The 16,611-nt window shown below is 41.4% G+C and overlaps 1 long non-coding RNA gene across 1 annotated transcript in view; it reads left to right on the top strand.

The window, feature by feature from the left end:
• Positions 1–6,368: 6,368 nt before the first annotated feature.
• Positions 6,369–16,611, top strand: part of LOC142659197 (uncharacterized) — a 40,913-nt gene continuing 30,670 nt past the window's right edge. The window contains exon 1 of the long non-coding RNA XR_012850281.1: positions 6,369–6,486. This is a non-coding gene — a long non-coding RNA (uncharacterized LOC142659197). The remainder of the gene's footprint in view (positions 6,487–16,611) is intronic.

Here is a 16,611-nt window from a genome sequence, read left to right as displayed (position 1 = left end):
GGCGCATGCGCAGTTCCCACACAGACGCCGTACACGGCAGTCAATGGGACGGGAGCCGTTCGCAGTCCCTATGGGACTGTGGCTGCCGTATTCCATGTCTGTGTGTGTCGTTAATCGACACACACAGAAATGGAACAAAAAATGGCAGCCCCCATAGGGAAGAAAAAGTGTGAAAATAAGAAACAGTAAAACACAAACACACAAATGAAAATAAACGTTTATATGAAGGCACTAACATCTTTAACATATAAAAAAAATATTTGTGATGACACTGTTCCTTTAAGGAAATTGAGTAAATTATTTTTATATGTGGTAGTAATTGAAGGCTTTTTGCGACATCTCTACATTACTGGGTATAACCCGGCCTATGGTTTTGTCCAGCTCTCAGTCAATAAGTTAATGACCAATACTCAAAACCTATAGCACTATCATATAGATCCACATTTCCCTATTGGTCCAGCCTTGTAAAATCGCTGGTTAATAGCCCCCTCTTGTGGACATTTAGAGTAACGTTTTTGCTTTAAAGGGAACCTGTCACCTGGATTTCGCCTATTAAACCAGCAATACCTGGTGGTAGTGGGTGAAAAATCATTTCTATATAACCTATAATTGTCTTCTTAGACGGCTCTGTAGCTTTAGTAGTCAGTTTTTTAGTGTTCCCACACCGTATGCTAATGAGCAGAAAAGAGTAATATCTTCGTTTGTAAAGAGTCATATCTTCATTGCTCAAGTCTTTCCGAGTTTACCCCTCCTCCTTAATTTTGATTGACAGCTCCTCGCCTTCCCCCAGCACACAAAATCCTGCGCTTGTTCATTGATATCCTCTTCTGGTGTGTGCGCACAAAGGGACACCGGATTATTACGATAAAAGGCGCAAAATATTTGCAGACCGTTATTTACAGTCGGAGGAGGGGTTTAGGAGAGGGGATAACGGTAATTAACTTTTGATAGCAGCGGCCAGTGAGGGATAAGTAAAGTTCAATAGGCGAAATGCTGGTGACAGGTTCCCTTTAAAGGGGTTTTCCCATCAGGGACATTTATGACATATCCACAGGATATGTCATAAATGTTAGATACGGGTCCCATCTTCCGTAACTGACATTCACTACTATAGGAGTTACGTGTTTTCTTAACTCCCGTCCATACAGTCAGGAAGTGGCCGGGAGGCAGCAGGAGCAGAAAAAAGTAGAGTGGGGTTTAGGGGGCGCCGTTCTAGAGATCGGCGCGGGTCCCAGAGGTGGGACACACATCTATCTAACATTTATGATGTGTATAGGTCATAAATGTCCCTGATAGGAAAACCCCTTTAACTTTTTTCAAGTGTCACTATTGTTTTAAAAACTTCTGACACATAATGACATATCAGAAGTCTTGATCGGTGGGGATCTGAGTGCGTAGACCTCCAAGATTACTAGAATGAAGGGGCATAAGTGTTCAGCTGAGTGCTGTGCTTCTTTGGCGATGATCAGCTTTGTTTGGTTCTCGTAATGCAGAGAAATGTACATTCTCATAGAAATCCTATTGCCCCTAGTTCTCCGAGGATCACAGCTGATCACAGCCAAATTAGCACAGCAATCAAGTGGGCACTTTTGACCTTTCATTCAAGTGATCAGTGGGGTCTCTGCACGCAGACCCCTACTGATCAAAACTTCTGACATGTGACTATCAAGTTTTTTAAATAATAGTGACACTTTAATGTATGATCATTCACTTGAATGTGAGTGCCAGTGTCATATGTACGGGTAAGCCACTGTGCCCATGTAAACAGTGAAGGGACCCAGGCCCTCTCCAGCCGCTTCATTCTGCTGATTGGTGGGGGGCTCAAGTAATACCAACATACAGGGCTCAAGTAATACCAACATACAGGGCTCAAGTAATAGCAGCACACAGGGCTCAAGTAATACCAACATAAGTCTCACAGGACACGTTTAATGGCTAGGTGATCCCTATGTACGGTTAAACACCTCCAAATTAAAAGAGAGAAGTAACAAAATGCATCATATCTTCTAACTGAGAAACAAAAAATTAGAGAAATATCAATTTTACAGATAGATAGATAGATAGATAGATAGATAGATAGATAGATAGGAAGTCCACTGTCCAGCAGCACCAGCTTTAAAGATATAGATGGGTGCACGCCCTTGGAACCCGATCACAGTTCCATATCCAGTAAACATCCAATAATAGGAAGCACTCCAATGTCAAGGTGAAAAAAAGGTAGCTTTAATAGCCCTCATGCCACGTTTTGGCTCTGTGCAAGGAGCCTTTCTCAAGCAGATTAAACAGTGCAAAACATAGTGATATATAGGGGCTGAACAAAGTAGTCCCAATCAATGAGTGATTAATACATAGCAATAAAATCGATACCGATGTCACATGTTATCATACATTAAAAAGTCCAAACAGTGTAAGCAATAGTAAAAATGCTAAAAAGATAAGTCCAGCATAACATCTGGAACTTTAACCCCTTTAGGACACAGCCTGTTTTGGCCTTGTGGACACAGATGATTTTTTCAAATCTGACATGTGTCACTTTATGTGGTAATAACTCCGGAACGCTTTTACCTATCCAAGCGATTCTGAGATTGTTTTCTCGTGACATATTGTACTTTAGGTTAGTGAAAAAATTTGGTCGATAAAGTCAATATTTATTTGTAAAAAACTTCAAATTTTAGTAAAAATTTGCAAAAATTAGCATTTTTCTACATTTAAATGTATTTGCTTGTGAAACAGATAGTAATACCACCCAAAATAGTTACTAGTTAACATCCCACATATGTCTACTTCATGTTTGCATCATTTTTTTTCACGTACTTTTATTTTTCTAGGACGTTACAAGGCTTAGAACTTTAGCAGCAATTTCTCATATTTTTAATAAAATTTCAAAAGGCTATTTTTTCAGGGACCAGTTCAGTTCTGAAGTGGCTTTGAGGGCCTTATATATTAGAAAATCCCCATAAATCACCCCATTTTGAAAACTGTACCCCTCAAGGTATTCAATACCACATTCAGAAAATATTTTAACCCTTTAGGCGGTTCACAGGAATTAAGGCAAAGTAGAGGTGAAATTTACAAATTTCATTTTTTGTGCCGAAATTCATTTGTAATAAAAAAAAATCTGTAACACAGAAGTTTTTACCAGAGAAACGCAACTCAATATTTATTGCCCAGATTCTGCAGATTTTAGAAATATCCAACATGTGGCCCTAGTGTCCCAATGGACTGAAACACAGGCCTCAGAAGCAAAGGAGCAACTAGAGGATTTTGGGGCCTCCTTTTTTTAGAATATATTTTAGGCACCATGTCAGGTTTGAGGAGGTCTTGTGGTACCTAAACAGTCGAAACCCCCCCAAAGTGATCCCATTTTGGAAACTACACCCCTCAAGGCATTTTTCTAGGGGTATAGTTAGCATATTGACCCCACAGTTTTTTTGCAGAATTTAGTGGAATTAGTCTGTGAAGATGAAAATCACCTATTTTTCTGTGGAAACATAGATTTTTTTTTCATTTTTACAAGGAATAAAGGAGAAAAAGCACCCCAAAATTTGTAAAGCAATTTCTCCCGATTACGGCAATACCCCATATGTGGTCGTAAACTGATATTTGAACCCACAGCAGGGCTCAGAAGGGAGGGAGCGCCTTTTGGATTTTGGAGCGCAGATTTTGCTGGATTGGTTTTCAGTGCCATGTCGGGTTTGCAACACCCCGGAGGGACCAAAACAGTGGAAACCCCCCAAAAGTGACCCCATTTTGGAATCTACACCCCTCAAGGAATTTTTCTAGGGGTATAGTGAGCATTTTGGCCCCTCAGGATCTTTTTTAGAGCTAAGGTGACCAAAAAACAGCGATTTTGGCGCTTTAAATTCTTTATTTATTACAGCGTTCACCGTGCGCAATAAATTACATTTTAATTTATTCTGCCGGTCGGTACGATTACGCCGATACCATATGTGTATAGTTTTTTTTAAGTTTTGCAGCGTTTGCACAATAAAATTACGTTTCTATAAAATAATTTATTTTCTGGGACACGCTATTCTGAGCCGTAACTTTCTTATTTTTTCGTCAAAAAAGCTGTGGGAGGTCTTGTTTTTTGCGGGACGGGTTGTAGTTTTTATTGGTACCATTTTGGGTAAATGCGACTTTTTGATCACTTTTTATTCTATATCTTGGGAGGGGTGGTGACCAAAAAATAGCGATGCTGACAGTTTTCCGTTTATTTTGTTTGCGGCGTTCACCGTGCGGAAAAATTAACATTATAGTTTCATAGATTGGGTCGTTACGAACACGGTGATACCAAATATGTGTACTTTTTTTTTAACTGTTTAATTTTTTCCCTATAATAAATGACTTATTATAGGAAAACAAAACCTTTTATTTTTACACTTTTATAAAACATTTTTATTAACTTTTTTTTACTTTTTACACTTTATATTTTTGTTCACTTTTTTTTTACTTTTTACACTTTCTTTTTTTGACCTGCAGCTCTGATCGCTGCTAGAATACATTACACTACCTAGGTAGTGTAATGTATTCCAACTGTCAGTGTGACGTCACAGTCACTCTGACAGTTGGTCTACGAGGATCAGCAGAGGCTGATCCTCATAGGCTGACATACATGGCAGACTTGGGGGCCGCTGTCTGGCCCCCGGGTGCCATCAGAAGCATCAGAAGCCCCCACGATTGCATGGGGGCTGCTGATGCGCTACAAACCCGCTACATGCGGAGATCGCAATCGAGCCCCGCATGTAACGGGTTAATTGCCAAAATCAGCGGCGATGAGCCGCTGATCGGCAACACTGGAGAGTGTCAGCTGTCGGGGACAGCTGATCTCCAAGTTCCCGATGCACACTGTCGCCGACAGTGTGCATCGGGAACGACACAGTGACTTCCTGTCACTCTGACAGGAAGCCTATCAGGACCAGCCGAAGGTTGGTCCTGATGGGCTTCCGTCCATGGCAGACCCGGAAGCCATTGTTTGGCTTCCGTTTGCCATACTAACTATCGGCAGACCCCGTGATTTCGGACGGGGGTCTGCCGATATGTTAGAAACCCCTAAAATTCGGCGATTGCACCCGATCGCCGAATTTAAGGGGTTAATGCGCCAAAATCAGCGGCAAAGGACCGCTGGCCGGCCGGCAAGAGGGGAGTGTCAGCTGTCGGCGACAGCTGACCTCCCGGTTCCCGGTGCACACTGTCGCCGATTAACTCAGTAACTGTACGTCCTCGTGCGGGAAGTAACCTCCCGCGAGGACGGACAGTTACGTCCTGGTGCGGATAGGGGTTAATAAAGTGAAAACGTGCCGATTACTACTAATAATCTTAGTCATGTACATCTGTGTATAATTAAAAACAGCCACATTACCATATATCAACAATGGATCCATGCTTATGTGTGTTCATATTTCCGGCGTTCTCTACTTCCTGGTCCTCATGATTGTGGCTTACAACTGAGGAGAATATCCTCATTAAGATACCGGTCTGTATTGCAAAGACCAATTGCGCATGTCCGTGCATGCGTACATGTATTCTGAGGTCGACGGTGGCCATTTTTGTAGAGGTATTATATTGTAACATTGTGTGCCATATGTCACCTTGACATTAGAGTGCTGCCTATTATTGGATGTTTACTAGATAGATAGATAGGATAGATAGATAGATCACAAATTATCTATCTATCTCCAGCTACAGGGACTGTCATCCAGCTGTACCCGATACCTGAACAGTACCATGATTAGGTCTTTTACAGTGATTTTTTCCCTCTAAAGGACAGCATGGTGGCTCAGTGGTTAGCACTATTGCCTTGCAGCGCTGGGGTCCTGGGTTCAAATCCAACCAACGACAACATCTGCATGGAGGTTGTATGTTCTCCCCATATTTTTGTGGGTTTCCTCCGGGTATTTTCGGTTTCCACACATACCAATACGGAATTTAGATTGTGAGCCCCCAATGGGGACAGTAAAAAAAAGATGACCTCTTTTTTACTGCCCCCATTCTGTACAGCGCTGCGTATTATGTTGCCGCAATATAAGTAACTGAAATTAATAAATAATGAATTTAATGGAGGAAAAATGCCACAAAGATGCGTTTTCCAAAATGCTACGTATTAAAATTGGACTTTCTGCAGAAGAGTAGGCACAGCTGGCATGAAATGGACAAGAGGGTCAGACTGGCTGTATACAGGTATATAATTAGAGAATATCATTACTTTTTGCAAGTGCAGGAGGGGTATATATGGAATAATTTTGATCCATGGGGACTACAAGTCCCAGCAGACGTGGTCTGTGCAGCTGCAGCAGTGGATATAGTCACTGACCCCAAGATGCTGCAAAAGAGGGGGCGTGGTCTGTCAGTTGAGTGACAGGAGGGGAGAGGCGGAGCTGGAGGGGCAGTGAGCTGTGAGGAGACGACGATGTGAGGTAAAAAAGGGAGCGCAGCCCTGACAGGAGAATTGTGAGAGAAATGACGCAAAACTGGAGCAATTCTGAGGTAAAAAGTGTCCAGAAATGTAAGTGAGAGATAAGTAGCCTCAAGACGTGACACCAACATCCAGAATTACTGCAGGGAACATATAGAAATAGAGACCCCAGCTGCCATTATAGCGGCACTGACCAGTATGAGAGATAGAGCGCCGTCCTCTCGTCTGGTAATGGTCGCTTTAGCCTTTTCTGAAGGAATTTTTTTTTCCCACATGGTTAGAAGATGGTGACCACAGCTGACGGCTTCCATTAGTGTCCATAGGGGTTGTCAGGGGGGTTTAGTCATCTATAATGAATGGTAGAAGTCGTCTTCCAGATATAAAAATGATCGCCCAAAATGCTAAAATAATAAACTTCCTCACCGTCCCACTCGTTCCGTGTCTGCATGATGTCTGCCAATCATGGCCCACTACAGTGTCATCCCTATCTGACGTCCCTACAGCCGTGAGTAGATGCCCCCCCCCCACACCTACCATTTTGTCCCCATGGACGACACTTCATCAAACAGACAAGTAAACAGAGAGCGCGAGGTGACCCGTACAGCGGCAGCGAGGTAACGGTGAGAAATCTTTAAGGTAAGTATATGAAGGGGTACATTGTTTTAGCGGGCAGCATTTATCCGTGGAGCACCCCTTTAAGTGTTATTAGGGAGTATTCACACAGGCTGGTAATGCGCCATGCGGTCAAAAACACTGCATGTGTTTTACCGCAAAATTGGCGGTATTTATCTCCATAGAAGACAGCCCATCATTAAAACAAATCCGTAATACTGATGAAATACGGATGCGAAATGATCAGTAATAGGTCTGTATTACGGATGTCTACAAATACGCTTGTCGGAAAAAGGCGCCATACCCAACAGTACAGTATGTACGTATATGAAGGGACCTCACTCGTGGCCTGGAATATTTATTTTAAGGTTTCCTTTTTAACTGACAGCGTTTTGGAGCATTTTTCAGGCGATTTTTATACGGCCAGATGTTGCATTAACGTCTATAGTAAAATATAAAACGCATTATACACAACTGCATTTTTTTGTTTGTGGTGTTTTTGAGGCAATTTTGTCGTCAGTGGCGCTTTTTTTCCCTTCGCAGCATGCTTTGGGTATGGTGTTTTTTTTAAGGGTTTTTCCGATAGGCTTCTCTATAGGATTTTAAATGCGGCAGAAAATAAGCATGTACAAAACGACACCAAAAGAAAAACGCCACCAAGAACGCCTTAAAAAAACAAAATGTTACATTTTCATAACGCAAATTTTTTAAGAAACGTTTTTTGACGCAGTTGTATGCCAATACCCTACAGGATCTTAAATAATGTGTTATTTGACTTGTTACCTCAAACACATGTGCCCATGTGTTTGTTAATGCCCCTGCAATGTTCCTCTGTGGCACTATTTGTAGTTTTGGTTTTTACTGTATATAACAAAATAAAATTCTTTGAATAAGAAAAGAAAAACGATGTTTAACCTGTAAAAAACGCGTGGCCAAAACCACACAGATTACGGTAAATCGCGTTTGACTGCACGGCAGACCGGTGTGAGTACACCCTTAGGGTATGTGCACACACACTAATTACGTCCGTAATTGACGGACGTATTTCGGCCGCAAGTACCGGACCGAACACAGTGCAGGGAGCCGGGCTCCTAGCATCATAGTTATGTACGATGAAAGGAGTCCCTGCCTCGCTGCAGGACAACTGTCCCGTACTGAAAACATGATTACAGTACGGGACAGTTGTCCTGCAGCGAGGCAGGGACTCCTAGCGTCGTACATAAGTATGATGCTAGGAGCCCGGCTCCCTGCACTGAGTTCGGTCCGGTACTTGCGGCCGAAATACGTCCGTCAATTACGGACGTAATTAGTGTGTGTGCACATACCCTTAGGTTGAAATTGTCCACTTTTATGCAAATGTAAAAATAAAAACTATAAAAAGGTCTCCCAATTTAAAAAAATATATATATTTAACAAAAACTGTTTGTCATTCTGTATTACAAAAATGTATGCAAAAATACTTCAAGGATACGTTGTAGTGTTCATATCGGTGGTAATATGTAAGAATATTATTATTGACAATGTTAATACGAAATGATAATACTCGTACTGATCAACAACAATCTCACGTGGAACGGTCAGCAAAGAAAGCACATCAACAAAAAGGTGCGTATAGATATTATATATACATACACACACAATTATATATATATATATATATATATATATATATATATAGATATATAGAATTGTATTAATCTAAAAATCAACTGTACAGCATAAAACTGATAAATACAAAATAGCAAAATCCCATTAACCCCTTCAGGACACAGCCTGTTTTGGCCTTCAGGACGCAGCCAATTTTTTCAAATCTGACATGTTTCACTTTATGTGGTAATAACTTCGGAATGCTTTTACCTATCCAAGCGATTCTGAGATTGTTTTCTCGTGACACATTGGACTTTATGTTACTGGCAAAATTTGCTCGATACATTAAGTATTTAATTGTGAAAAACACCAAAATTTAGCGAAAAATTGCAAAAATTAGCATTTTTCTAAATTTATATGTATCTGCTTGTAAGACAGATGGTAATACCACACAAAATTGTTGCTAATTAACATCCCCCACATGTCTACTTTAGATTGGCATTGTTTTTTAAACATCCTTTTATTTTTCTACGACATTACAAGGCTTAGAACTTTAGCAGCAATTTCTTACATTTTCAAGAAAATTTCAAAAGGCTATTTTTACAGGGACCAGTTCAGTTGTGAAGTGGATTTTAGGGCCTTATATATTAGAAACCCTCGATAAGTCACCCCATTTTAAAAACTTCACCCCTCAAAGTATTCAAAACAGCATTTAGAAAGTTTCTTAACCCTTTAGATGTTTCACAGGAATTAAGGCAAAGTAGATGTGAAATTTTCAAATTTCTTTTTTTTTTTGCAGAAATTAATATTTCATCTATTTTTTTTGTAACACAGAAAGTTTTACCAGAGAAACGCAACTCAATATCTATTGCCCAGATTCTGCAGTTTTTAGAAATACCCCACATGTGGCCCTAGTGCACTTATTGACTGCAGCACAGGCCTCAGAAACAAAGGAACACCTAGAGGATTTTGGGGCCTCCTTTTTTATTAGAAAATATTTTAGGCACCATGTCGGGTCTGAAAGGCTCTTGCGGCGCCAAAACAGTGGAAATCCCACAAAAGTGACCCCATTTCGGAAACTATACCCCTTGAGGAAATTATCTAGGGGTATAGTGAGCATTTTGACCCCGCAGGTTTTTTGGAGAAATTATTGGAAGTAGGCCGTGAAAATGAAAATCTACATTCTTTCAAAGAAAATGTAGGTTTAGCTAATTTTTTCTAATTTCCACAAGGGCTAAAAGGAGAAAATGCACCACTACATTTGTAAAGCAATTTCTCCCGAGTAAAACAATACCCCACATGTGGTAATAAACGGTTGGGCTTAGAAGGGAAAGAGCGCCATTTGGTTTTTGCAGCTCAGATTTAGCAGGAATGGTTTGCGGAGACCACGTCGCATTTGCAAAGCCCCTAAGGGACCAAAACAGTGAAAACACCAAAAAAAGTAACTCCATTCAGGAAACTACACCCCTTGAAGAATCCATCTAGGGGTGTAGTGAGCATTTTGAACCCACAGGGGTTTCATAGATTTTATTAGAATTGGGCAGTGAAGATAAAAAAAAATCCTTTTTTTCCAATAAGACGTAGCTTTAGCTCAAAATTTTTCATTTTCTCAACAAATAAAGGAATAAAAAAAAACAACATTTGTAAAGCAACTTCTCTGGAGTACGGCAATACCCCATTTGTGGTCATAAACTGCTGTTTGGGCACACGGCAAGGATCTGAAGAGAAGGAGCACCATTTGGCTTTTGGAGCACAGATTTTGCTGGATTGGTTTCTGGGCGCTATGTCGCATTTGCAATGTCCCTGTAGGACCAAAACAGTGGATCCCCCCCAGAAGTGACCCCATTTTGGAAACTATACCCCTCAAGGTATTCACTTAGGGGGGGGGGGTGTAGTGAGCATATTAACACCACAGGTGATTGGCAGAAATTGGTGTGCACTCGATGTTGCAGAGTGAAAATGTGATTTTTTTTCTATAGATATGCCAATATGTTTCGCCCAGCTTGTGCCACTGGTGACACACACCCCAAAAATTGTTAAAAGAGTTCTCCCGGGTATGGCGATGCCATATATGTGGAAGTAAACTGCTGTTTGGGCACACTGTAGGGTTCAGAAGGGAGGTAGCGCCATTTGGCTTTTGGAGTGTGGATTTTGCTTGTAGTAGTCTTGTATTGAGTCTTACTGGTGTTTCCGTTTATAATGTGGGGTACATGTAAGCCGGGCGGAGTATATAAGGGGCATAGTCAGGTGGTATAATAATGGGGTAAACAAAAACAATAAAATAATCCATAGATGTGTGTTACGCTGTGACACAATCCTTTCTGCACAGGCCGGTGTTGCACTGATAAACTGTGTCCTTTCTTATCCCCCTTTTGGTCCACACTCCGCACCTTTGCAGTTTGAGGAATTTTGCTGAGAAGTGTTGTCCTGGTATAATACGGGCACCCTCGCTTTCAGCAGATATGTTTGGGCCCTCCCCTTCCTGGTTCCCTAATTTTAGGGGCCTTGATAATTCGCCACTTGAAACAGAAGAAAGGTTTCCCTCGGGCCGGCACAACTGCATATTTTTATTTCCTGGCTTATTGGAGCCTTAACTCATTTTATTTTTTCATAGACGTAGTGGTATGAGGGCTGTTTTTTTTGCGGGACGAGCTGTAGCTTTCATTGGTACCATTTTGGGGTACATGCAACTTTTTGATCACGTTATCCTTTTTTTTTGGGGAGGCAAGGTGACCAAAAAACAGCAATTCTGACATTATTTTTTTAATTCTTTTTATACAGCGTTCACCACGCGTTATAAATTACATGTTAGCTTTATTCTGCGGGTCAATACGATTCCGGTGATACCTAATTTATAGAACTTTTTTATGTTTTACAACTTTTTGCACAATAAAATAACCTTTCCCAGAAGAAGAAACAAGTCACGACCAGATAATTGAAAAAATACAAACAGTCTTTATTGAAGTTAATTTAGACACAGAGACAACAAACAGACAATTAAATATATTAAAATACCATAAACCTCGAACAAGAATGGAATCCGAACCAAAAAAGCAGAGCGACCCCCAGATAGTAAAATATGGTCACAATCGACTCCTATATACAGCTAAAGTGCATAAGTATAAACTATTAAGGCAAGTGCTAGGCATAATACATTTGCACAGATGGACACGTATGCATAGTGTAAATAGTAAAAAAGTCTAGAATGCAGTCCTAAGCACATATAGCACACTGAGCAATGTACCTACACCTACATGGTACAAGATGAATAGGAGATCCGGATCAGGAAGGGGGACCTCTGCTTGACCCGACGCGCGTTTCGCTCATGCTTCGTCACCCCTGACGTATATAGGAGTCGATTGTGACCATATTTTACTATCTGGGGGTCGCTCTGCTTTTTTGGTTCGGATTCCATTCTTGTTCGAGGTTTATGGTATTTTAATATATTTAATTGTCTGTTTGTTGTCTCTGTGTCTAAATTAACTTCAATAAAGACTGTTTGTATTTTTTCAATTATCTGGTCGTGACTTGTTTCTTCTTCTGGGCTTGTTATCTAGTCACTAAGACCACTAGTATATATTGGGGTATTGTTCGGTTTTATAAAATAACCTTTGTAAAGAGAATGGATTTTTTCTGTCGCCAAGTTGTGAGAGCCATAACGGTTTTACATTTTTCGTCGACTGAGCTGTATGAGAGCTTATTTTTAGCGAGACGAGTTATAGTTTTTATAGGTACCATTTTTGGGTACATGTGACTTTTTGATCACTTTTTATTTAAATTTTTGGAAGACAAAGTGACCAAAAAATAGCAATTATGTCAGTATTTTTTTGTTTTTTTTTTACGGCGTTCACTGTGCGGAATAAATAACATAATATTTTTATAGTTAAGGTCGTTACGGTCGCAGCGATACCAAATATGTATGGCTTTATTATTTTTTTCAATAATAAATGACTTGATAAAGGAAAAAGGGCGATTGTGATTTGCATTATTATTTGAAACTTTTATTGTATTTTTACAACTTTTATTTTTACTTTTTTTACACTTTTCTTTAGTCCCACTAGGGGACTTGAAGGTCCAACTGTTTGTTTGATGTTCTAATACATTGCACTACCCATGTAGTCCAATGTATTAGCACTGTCAGTTGTTCACTGACAGCAAGCCGATCAGGCTCCGCCTCCGGGCGGGGCCTAATCGGCTAATGTAATGGCAGATAGAAAGCCTTTGTTAGGCTTCTGGTTGCCATAGCAATCGCCCCCCGCAACAATCGGCCCCCGCAATCGCGTAGCGGGGTGCCGATGTTGCTATAACAACTTAAATGCGGCGGTCACTATTGACTGCCGCAATTAAGGGGTTAATCAATTCGGATCACCGCTGTGATCCGACCCGATGTTTTCCCCCAGTACTAAGGCTGCTAGTAGCAGCCTGTACTGGGAGATGCCGAGCTGCGGGGAGCGTCTGTGTGCTCGGTTAGGAGCACACGTGGATTAACGGGCTGCAGGCACGACGACCAGCTTTGCAACCCGTTAAATCTACGTGGGGTGGTCGTGAAGGGGTTAAAGTTCACAAACACCACCACAATTAAAGTAACACCACCACCAAATAAACTTCAAGACACTAAAGCAATTCTTCATTAACCCCTTAGTGACCAGCCTATTTTAGGCCCTAATGACCAAGCTATTTTTTTTTTATTTTTTTTTTCTACAGTCGCATTCAAAGAGCTATAACTTTTTTATATTTCTGTTGACATAGCTGTATGAGGACTTGTTTTTTGAGGGATTAGTTGTACTTTTTAATGGCACCATTTTGGGGTACATTTTTTTATTATGTTTAGGTTTTTGATGTTTTACGACTTTTGCACAATAAAAACTCTTTTTAATTTGTTTTTGCATTGTCACTTTCCAAGAGCCGTAATTTTTTTATTTTTCTGTCAATGTAGTGATTTTTTGCATTTGTGTTTTGCGTGACGAGATGTAGTTTTGATTGGTACTGTTTTGGGGGACATGGAACTTATTGATTAACTTTTATTATGACATTTTTGGGGGGGGCAATGGAAAAAAATAGCAATTTCGCCATTGTTTTTGCGTTTTGTTTTTTACGCTGTTCACCTTGCGGTTTAAATTACATATTAACTTTAGTGTTTGAGTCATTATGGTTGTGGCGATACCATATATGTGTACTTTTATTTATTTTTTACACTTATACAAAATAAAACCACTTTTTATGGAAAAAAAATTGATTATTTTACTGTAATTTTTATCATTTTTATTTCAAATTACTTACCTATTTTTGTTGTCCTACTAGGGGACTTTACTATGCAATCTTTAGATCGCTGCTATAATTCTTTGGTATACTTAGTATACCAAAGCATTATTGCCTGTCAGTGTAAGGGTATGTTCACACGGCGGGGGTCCGTAACGGCTGAAATTACGGGGATGTTTCAGCCTGAAAACATCCCCGTAATTTCAGCCGTACCGGCATGTGCAGGCGCTTGAACGCCGCGTCAATTACGGCCGTAATTAGCGCTGCTATTCATTGGAGTCAATGAATAGCGGCTCCAATTACGGCCAAAGAAGTGACAGGTCACTTCTTTGACGCGGGCGTCTATTTGCGCGCCGTCATTTGACAGCGGCGCGTAAATATACGCCTCGTGTGAACAGACAAACGTCTGCCCATTGCTTTCAATGGGCAGATGTTTGTCAGCGCTATTGAGGCGCTATTTTCGGGCGTAATTCGGGGCAAAAACGCCCGATTTACGTCCGTAAATAGGCCGTGTGAACATACCCTTAGGGTATGTTCACACGGCCAAATTTCAGACGTATACGAGGCGTATTATGCCTCGTTTTACGTCTGAAAATATGGCTACAATACGTCGGCAAACATCTGCCCATTCATTTGAATGGGTTTGCCGACGTACTGTGCAGACGACCTGTTATTTACGTGTCGTCGTTTGACAGCTGTCAAACGACGACTCGTAAAAATACAGCCTCGTCAAAAGAAGTGCAGGACACTTCTTTCAGACGTTTTTGGAGCTGTTTTCTCATAGACTCCAATGAAAACAGCTCCAAAAACGAGTTGGTAAAAAAATGAGTTGGTAAAAATGCGAGTTGGTAAAAAACGTCTGAAAAGCAGGGTCTGTTTTCCCTTGAAAACAGCTCTGGATTTTCAGACGTTTTGGTTGACTACGTGTGAACATACCCTTAGGGTATGTTCACACGTAGTCAACCAAAACGTCTGAAAATCCAGAGCTGTTTTCAAGGGAAAACAGACCCTGCTTTTCAGACGTTTTTTACCAACTCGCATTTTTACCAACTCATTTTTTTACCAACTCGTTTTTGGAGCTGTTCTCATTGGAGTCTATGAGAAAACAGCTCCAAAAACGTCTGAAAGAAGTGTCCTGCACTTCTTTTGACGAGGCTGTATTTTTACGAGTCGTCGTTTGACAGCTGTCAAACGACGACGCGTAAATAACAGGTCGTCTGCACAGTACGTCGGCAAACCCATTCAAATGAATGGGCAGATGTTTGCCGACGTATTGCAGCCCTATTTTCAGACGTAAAACGAGGCATAATACGCCTCGTATACGTCTGAAATTTGGCCGTGTGAACATACCCTTAGGGAAAACAGCTCCTGATTTTCAGATGTTTTTTAAGCCACTCGCGATTTTCGCAGCGTGTTTCACTGCCGTTTTTGGAGCCGTTTAATATAGACAATGAAAAACGGCTCCAAAAGCGTTCCAAGAAGTGACGAGCACTTCTTTTTCGTTGCTAGTTTTTTTACGTGGCCGTTTTTCAAAACGGCCGCGCAAAAAAAACGGCCCGTCGAAACAATGGGAAAAACTGCATTCTGTTTCGATGGGCAGATGTTTGGAGGTGTTCTGCTTCCAATTTTTCGGCCGTTTACAGCCCGAAAAACGGCCGAAAATAGGCCGTGTGCACATACCCTTAATATGGCAGGCGATCTATTAGGACAGGCCGCCGATGGGTGAGAGAGAGAGTTCCCTCCCTCTGTAAACAATTTAAATGCCGCTATTGACCGCGGCATAACAGGTTAAACGGCCGCGATAGACGTAAACTTTGATCGCGGTCGTTGGAGCAGGAGCCCGGCTGTCATCAGACAGCCGAGCCAAGGTCCCAGTCTGCACAGGACACCCGTTCAGGGCTTAGACTGGGCTGATGTGAAAAGGCGACGGCCTAGCCTAAGGCCCCTTAGTGACTGCCGTGAAAAGGCGTATTGGTGGTCACTAAGGGGTTAATCCCTAGACATAAGAACCTGGTTTACAAAAACACAGCCACCAGGAAAGTCCGAAGACAAGAAATCAGAATAAACAATAACCCAAGGCAACATCAACGCTAGTAAGACAAATACACTGTCAAGAATAAAGACAGAAGGAGTTCCTCCTGGCCTTTGTTGGCTTTCTCCTCAGGATCCCTCCTTCCTTTCCCAGGGATGTCCTCCTTTCTAGCGATGTAACTTGTGATCTCCCAGTGACCCAATCCTGGGTATTTTACCCTACCCATTTTGGGACTCCGGCTGTACGCGGCCTTTCCAGCCTGTAGTCACTGCGTCTCCCCTTCATGAATGAAGAAATGTTTTGATCTATCCGTGCTCTTCAATATGCGCAGGAAGAATTACGATGTCACGCATATATGGCTTCATAGACATCTGCGCTAGGGCTCCGTTCCGCCGGAACAGAGCCCTGACAGACACAAACAAAACCCATAGGTTTCCGTTTCCATCACCATTGATTTCAATGGTAACGGATCCGGTTCCAATGGTTTCCGTTTGTCTCAGTTGTGCAAGGGTTCTGTAGTTTTGACGAAAACAATACCGTAGTCAGGGCTCTGTTCCGATGTTCCGTAGTTAGCATGTTCTGTTAATCTTCCTACATTTGCATATAAGGGCCTGTTCACATCACCATTCGCTTTCCGTTCCGGGGTTCCGTCTGAGGTTTCCGTCGGGTGAACCCCGCAACGGAAAGTGAAAGTGAAACCACAGCT

Source organism: Rhinoderma darwinii, chromosome 8 (genome assembly GCF_050947455.1).
Source record: "Rhinoderma darwinii isolate aRhiDar2 chromosome 8, aRhiDar2.hap1, whole genome shotgun sequence".
Classification (NCBI taxonomy): Eukaryota; Metazoa; Chordata; class Amphibia; order Anura; family Rhinodermatidae; genus Rhinoderma; species Rhinoderma darwinii.
The sequence above is the reverse complement of the archived record's forward strand: the minus strand, read 5'-3'. Positions and strand labels throughout refer to the sequence as shown.